General features: G+C 40.6%; 1 non-coding gene across 1 annotated transcript; it reads right to left on the bottom strand.

Annotated features, from left to right (window-relative positions):
- Window positions 1-2,378: 2,378 nt before the first annotated feature.
- Window positions 2,379-2,482, bottom strand: LOC132232082 (U6 spliceosomal RNA). The gene has a single exon (XR_009452243.1). It is a non-coding gene; the product is annotated as a U6 spliceosomal RNA (small nuclear RNA).
- Between the last annotated feature and the right edge of the window lie 5,445 nt (window positions 2,483-7,927).

Raw genomic sequence — 7,927 nt, 5'->3', positions numbered from 1 at the left:
TGTGGTTCTGGGTGATGTCCGTTCCGTCTTTTAGTTGTATTTTTGAAGTGGTTGTGCGAGGCAGCAATCTCTGGTGTTTACCTATGCCGCCATCTTGATGCTCCCTACCTGCATTTTTCATACTTTTACCTACCTACTTCTAAAATTACTTTTTAAAAAAAATATATTTTTATTGATTTCAGAGAGGAAGGGAAAGGGAGAGAGAGATAGAAACATCAATGATGAAAGAGAATCATTGATTGGCTGCCTCCTGCAGGTTCCCTATTGAGGATCCAGCCCACAACCTGGGCATGTGCCCTTGACTGGAATCGAACCCGGGACCCCTCAGTTCGAGGCCGACACTCTATCCACTGAACCAAACAGGCTAGGGCTAAAATTACTTTTTAAAATAGTGTCATGTGCTACATTTTCCTTTATAGCCATTTTTACTCAACATTATCTTTTAAAAACTATATTTTTATTGATTTCAGAGAGGAAGTAAGAAGAGAGAGATAGAAACAACCATGAGGAGAGAGAGTACCATTGATTGGCTGCCTCCTGCATGCCCGCTACTGGGGACTGAGCCTGCAACCCAGGCATGTGCCCTGACCGGAATCCAACCATGACTTCCTGGTTCATAGGTCAATGCTCAGCCACTGAGCCACAATGGCTGGGCTCAACATTATCTTTTTTGAAATCTATCCATGTCGACCTAGTTTATTTATTTTGAAGTTCTGGCACACTCTTCTCCCCACCTCCAACTCCTATTCTTACTTGGCTTGCCTACTTCTTTCAAGTCTTTAAGTGACAGTATGGATGTTCCTGACCATCCTTTTAAAAATTACATCCACACTCTCATAGGGCTCCTGTTTTCTCTTTTCACCTTTGTTTTTCTCCATAGCTCTTATTACTATCTAACATAGTAAATACTTCTTTATGATATGTTTCCTTCTATAAGAATAAGCTACGTGAAAGCAAGGATTTTTTTTCTATTAGTAACTGCTATTTCTCCAGTTTTCAGAACAGTGCTTGGCACGTAGCAACCATTCAATAAATATCTACACAAATAATAGACAAATATGTAAATTGACCATACCTTTGTGATGCCCCACAGCCAATCAGGAGTGAGTATACAAGTCAACCTGACAAAGATGACAGGCCTGTGGGCAGCGTGCATGCGCGCAGGTGCTGAGCAGCTGGGGGGTGGGGCAATGCGGGACGCTTGTATTGTCACCATGGTGACAACGCAGGCGTTCCATACTGCCCCAGCTGCTCCAGGCCTCTGGGCAGCGTTGGAAGGCAGAAAGACGGCTCTGGGCCGGAGCGAGGGTGGAAAGGAGGCTCCGGCTGGAGCGAAGGTGGTGCTAGCAGCCAGGGGAAGGAAGGCCCATTCTTGCACAAATCTTCATGCATCAGGCCTCTAGTCCATATAATAAGGAGCTAATATGCAAATGGTCATCACACCCTCATGCCCTTGTGCCATCGCGCTGGAGCCAGGGGACCTGAGGCCTGGCGAGGTGACCTGAGGTGGCGCTGCCCCACCTTAGCGTTGGGTTGAGGGACCTGAGACTGGCCCGCTGGCCAGCAGGGCTTGATAGGGGACCTGAGGCTGTGACCCCCCACCCGGCAGGGCTTGACGGGGGGTGGGGACGGCTGGGCCTGTGTCTTGTGTGGTTTCAAGGTGCGCGCAGATGGGTGGGAACTTGATTCTGGGTCCTGCAGTGCGCCCCAGACTCTGACAGGAGGGAGATTTTCATATACATTTTACTAATTTTCTTTCATCTCTGACACTTCCATTCTAGAGAAAGGGCAAATAGCAATATTAAAATATTTCCTCTAATTAATTCCCTTTTAATGTGCACAAATTTCGTGCACTGGGCCACTAGTCTATATATATAAAAGCTTAAGTGACCAGCCAACAGGCCGGTAGGTATGATGCGCATTGACCATCAGGGGACAGATGCTCAATGCAGGAGCTTCCGAGCGACGGCAACTTTGCAGAGTGCCCTCTTGTACTCCAGGACCCCTCGGGAGATGTCAGAGAGCCGATTTCGGCCCGATCCCCGCAGACCAGGCCGAGGAACCCCACCTGCTGGAGGGACCCCACTCATTCCGCTGATGCTATTTGAGCCCCGGCACCACCCCAGGTTGGCAGGAGGTTGGCTCTAGGGCATGTCCAGCCTGTCTCGCCCAGTCCTGCCCACCAGCCACCTTCTAATTAATTTACTTTCAGTGTGCATGAATCTGTGCACCCAGGCCTCTAGTTTGTTTAATGAACAAATGAATTTAGGATATGCCAGTTAATGGACAATTAGATTATTTAAAGTTTTTCCATATTATAAGCCATGCTGTCAATGGAAAAATATCCTTGGATGAGGATTGACAAAAAATAAAATAAAAAAAATATGGAATGCTTCATGAGTTTGCATGTCATCCTTGCACAGGAGCCATGCTAATCTCTATATCATTCTAATTTTAGTATGCGTGCTACCTACATAAGCGCTCTCATTTTTAACTTTTAACACAGTAACATATGGGTAGAGTTAGAATATAATAAAAATACTGTATTAAAAAAGGGTAGTTTCTCACTCCTTGTATCTTACTTTCAGAGGCAAACACAAACTCTCTTGTTATTTCAAGACTTAGTATTATAGCACTATTTTACAATTTCTTGATTTAACTCTTTTATGTAGACACATTTTCCCTCATCCTATATTCTCAGAATAATTATAATTTGCAGTTAAAGATCAATATTTACATTATTACTGTGTTAATATTGTTAACTGCATAACCAAGTAGTGCATGTTCTGTCTTGAAAGCTTTACTTTTCCTTGAAGAAAATAATTGCATCATTTTTCACATATGTCATTTTTATATGTAACTATTCTTACTTTTTTTCCCAATTGCATATCAATTGTTATATGTGTAATACTTGTTCTCTTCCCTCAATATGTCTGATTAGATAATTAGATAATCCATTAATTATACTTTTTTTTTTTTATCCTCTGAAATCTTATCTCAGAACCCTTTATCCTCCTGCTCCAGTCTGGTCTGGTTACATTCTGGGCTCCTACTGCCCATCATCCTCTGCATTTCCTATTTTAGAGACCTTGTTTCCAAGATCTTGTGCTTTTCTCTTCCTTGATTACTTCCTCATTTCGGAGGAGTACTTCTCTAGTTACTTCCTGAGAAAGGGTGCTAGGGAAGTAACTTCGCTGAGATCTTAAAATCCAAAAAGGTTTTTGTTCTATTCCAGTGGTTTTCCCTGCTTGCCCATTGGAATTACATGAGAGAGCCATTAAAGTAAACCAGTAAAAGCAAAAACAAGCCCTGGCTGGGTGGCTCAGTTGGTTTGAGCATCATCCCATACACCAAAATGTTGTAGGTTTGATTCCCACTCAGGGCACATACCTACATTGTGGGATCGATCCCTGGTGGGGGAGAGTACGGAAGGCAGTTGGTCGATGTTTCTCTCTCTCTCTCTTTCTCTCTCTCTCAAATCAGTAAACATATCCTTGGGTGAGAATTAAATATAAAAAAGCAAAATAAAAACACCTCCGGCCCTGCCTCAGAACCACTAAACAATAATTTGGAGAATAGGATTTAATAGTCCCTCAGGAGATTCTAATGTGATACAAGGTTGAGAACTTGAAATGAAGGTTTGGCTGTCTGTGGTAAGCTGAATTCTATGATGGTCCTCCAGATTCCTCTCTATGATGTACACAACGTGTATAGTCCTCTTCTATTGAGTGTGGGTGGTACTAGTACCTATGATGGAGTATTATTCCCATGAATAAATTGCTAATCGGTTGACTTTGAGTCTCCTTTTTCCTCATTGACCTCTCCCCAGCCACCCCCATCCCCCAACACATGCCCTCTCCCCCCGCCCCTCCCGTCTGTGTCCATTGGTTATGCTCATATGCATGCATATAAGTCCTTTGGTTGATCTCTTACCCCCTCACCTCCAGCCTTCCCTCACAGGTTGGACAGTCTATTCGATGCTTCTATGACTCTGGTTCAGTTTTTGTTCATCAGTTTATGTTGTTCATTATATTCCACAAATGAGTGAGATCATGTGATATTTATCTTTCTCTGACTGGCTTATTTTGCTTAGCAAAATGCTCTCCAGGTCCATCCATGCTGTTCTAGTAGTTCCTCTTGATGGATATCTATTCACACACTTTCATTTGCAAAGTATTCCATGATCAAATAAACTTAAAAATGCTATCTTAAAATACCCAACACCTACCACAGTGCCAGGCACTTAGCACTAGCTCAGCAAGAACTTACGAAATGAAAACATGTTCAGTCTTCCCAACCCCATCTTCTTTCCTTCAGCTTGTCCTCTAAACTCAGAGACATGAAACATTTTCTAAAAACTCCCCAAGCTGACTATTTCCTAGCATCCCTAGAAATCCATGTTAGTGTTGAACAAATCTCAATGTCAGGAAACTTCCTTACCCTAAGCCTATTTTGCTGTAGTTTAAGTCATTTCCTTTTATTCTTTGGTGCTGCTAGAGAACAGGTTACCATTCCTGTGTATATATCTGAGAGAAATTTTACATGTGCTTTAGAACTCTTTTTCGCCTCTCTCCACAGTGATTCTATAAGATAAGGATAATTCTGCCACCCACGAAAAATAAAAGTGGATTTATTTATAGCAGAATATTTAAAAAATATGTCCAATGATTTTAAAGAAAGGTGATACTTAAATTTAGAGATGTTTATCTCACTTTCCTCTGAGAACACTTTATACCAAAGGTTTCTAAACTTGACTAATCTTTTAAAACACCTGAGGAACTTAATACATATAAAGAAATTTAGCCCCCTCCCCAAAATGTATTAAATTTGAATACCAGATGGGTGGTTCTTGGAAGTTTATAATTAAAGAAATAATTTTCCACTCTGAAAGCTCCTAGAATCTCCTCTTTATTTCTAGTGTTATTATGTTTTGGTTTGGGTCATTTTTTTCATATGTTTCACTAGGCAGTACGGGAGCTCTTTTACAAAGTTGGAGATCTATGTCCTTTGATTCTGGGAAATTATTTCCCCCCTTCTATTTTCTTTTCCTGGAATTCCAGTTAGCTGGGAATTTGAGTTTTTGGAATACAGCTTTATTTTTTTTATTACTCTTCTCATAGTAACCATCTCTTCTTGTTAACTTTTCTCAACTTTACCTTTTAATGCTTCTATTGACTTTTATTTTAATGGTTATGCTTTGATCATATACATAATTTCCTCCAGCTATTTTTCTTCTTATGTGGTGGTTTAAAGTATGTTTATAAATTCTTTGATGCTCCCATCTTGTAGTCTAAATAACCCTTGCGTTGAGTATGGGCTGCAAGTGATACTCTGTAAATTTTGGATACCAGGCCATAAAGGACACTGCGGTGTCTTATTTCTCCTCTTCTGGATTATTTGCTCTGGGGGAAACCAGTTGCCACATTGTAAGAACATACAATGTTGTTATGAAGAGTTTCATGTAGTGAGAAACTGAGGTCTCCTGTCAACAGCTATGTACTGAGCCATCTTAATGAGGATCCTCCAGTCCTTGTTGAGTCTTCAGAAAACTGCATCCCAGCTGAAAGCTTGACAGACATCGCATGAGAGACCTTGAGCCAGAACCATCTGGCTAAGTTACTCCCAGATTTTTGACCCACAGAGGCTGTGATGTAGGAAATGTGTGTTGTAAGTTGCTAAGTTTTGGGGTAGTTTGTCATGCAGCAATAGATAACTAGCATCTCAAGCTGAATGTTCCTTTTTATTACATCCTGTTCTTGCTTCATAGATGCCCTACCTTCTGTAATTTCACAGGACATTAATGATCTTTATTTGTTCATTTTCCTCACTGCCTTGTCTCTAATTCCTCTGAGTTTCTTTTTCCTTTTCTTTTCTTTTGGATTCAGGGTAGTTGACAAAAAGCCAAAAAGATGGAAGGGGATACAGATTCCAGGAGTGAGGTGGTGGGAGAGGAGGCAAACAAATGGCTAATGTCTGCTATAGGAATCAAGGAACATGAAGTAGGAGAAAAAGATTAAATATCTCATAAGAGATGGAGATCTATGAATGTATTCTAGAAGTTTTCTTTGTTTGTTTTGCTCACAATTCCATCAACTATTGTCAGCACTCAAATTCCTTAATCCACACCATTGTTAGCAAAGATTTCTAATATCTATCTATCTATCTATCTATCTATCTATCTATCTATCTATCATCTACCTATCTAATGCCTAAGCGACCGCTGACCATTCTACCATCCTACCGGTAGCTATGATGTACAATGACCACCAGGGGGCAGACGCTCAATGCAGGAGCTGCTGAGCTGTGGTGACTTGGCAGCTGTGGTTCTTGGGTGACGCATCTGGAACCAGAGAGGAGGGAGCCGGATTCCGGGGTGCGTGACCCAAGAACCACCCTCTCGCAATCTGGGACCCCTTGGGGATGTTGGAGAGCTGGTTTTGGCCTGATCCCCGCAGGCCAGGCCGAGGGACCCCACCAGTGCATGAATCCATGCACTGGTCCTCCAGTGTAGTATAAGTTAGATGTACTCAGTGGTGATTCTACAGTGTTTCACTTGAATTTTCCTTTTCCTAAAGCTATGTGATAGGTAAACTAGAAGTTATAAGGCTGCATTAAGAAAACCTACATATTGTTTGTATAATAAGTAGATTGAATGTTGATTAGTCTGACAGTAGTTTTCTGACAAAGTTAAAAGTTAATGAAATCATTGTAGACCCCATCATCTACTGTCTGTGACTTTGAGTAAGTTTCTCAAATTTTAAAAACCTATTTTGTAAAATGCAAATATTAATAGCATCTACCCTGGAGTTGTTATAATGAATTAATGAGATAAGGTGCTTAGAATAGTGCCTGGCACAGTGTTCTCTGTCCTTTTCCTCCCCTTCTCTTTTTATTTCCTCTTCTTATTCTTCTCTTTTTCTTCTTCTCTTCCTTCACCTCATATTTCTCATTAGCGTTATATAAAAATGTATTCTCATGAACCTTGAATCTATCTTGGAGGAACTTCTGGCTTATTGGCCACTTTCACAAGCCTTATCTATATGCTACCATACCAAATTATGATATTGACACCTACATTTGTTATGATCAGACCTCTAACAGAGAAGCTTGATTTTCTGTAACACACCTAAATCATTCAATACATTTTACAGAAGGCCTGCTCTGAAAGAGAAACTGTGCTTGGTAGTGGCTATATAAAAATATGACACACTGCTTATAGTCTAGAGAAGGAGACAAATATAACACAGGAACCCCTTTCCCCCACTGTCATAGCCATTCTCAGAATGCTGGGGGCATAGGAGAAGGCGTCTGATATGCTTATGACAGTCACTGAAGGCTTGGCAAAGACAAAGCACTTAAAAGGGGTTGTGTGTGTGTGTGTGTGTGTGTGTGTGTGTGTGTGTGTGTGTTGGGGCATTGGGCATAATTCCAGATATAGTGAACAACACTTGCAAAACTATAGAGGTATAAGAGTGCTTGTTATGATTGGAAACTAGCAAGTAACTGAATGTAAAACCTGAGGACCTACTGTGTATCAAAGTTATGTAATAAACATGGAGTCTTCAAAGACCTAAACATAGTTCTTTCCTATACAAGAGCAGCATATTAAGTCCTCATATGCTACCTGAGAATTATAATGTCTGTATAGAGGAAGTACTCCCATAGCACTTTGAACTGGTCTAAGTATTTGTTTAATAATTTGTTAATATTTGCTGGATGAAGAAAGAAATAAAAGATACATCTTAAAGAATGTTCAGGAGTCAGCCAGGTGCAAGTTTTATTTCTTAAATATTAGCATTCTTTCTCCACTCCAGTGCTGCAATATTTATTTACGCAAATATTTTATTTAGCTCTTCTAATTATTTGCTGCCATCTAGTGTAATAAAGTTGATGTTGTAATGTTGGTTTTTATCCCAGTTTTACTGAA

Source organism: Myotis daubentonii, chromosome 3 (genome assembly GCF_963259705.1).
Source record: "Myotis daubentonii chromosome 3, mMyoDau2.1, whole genome shotgun sequence".
NCBI classification, from domain to species: Eukaryota; Metazoa; Chordata; class Mammalia; order Chiroptera; family Vespertilionidae; genus Myotis; species Myotis daubentonii.
Note: the sequence above shows the minus strand (reverse complement) of the source record. Positions and strands in the feature narration are given on the sequence as shown.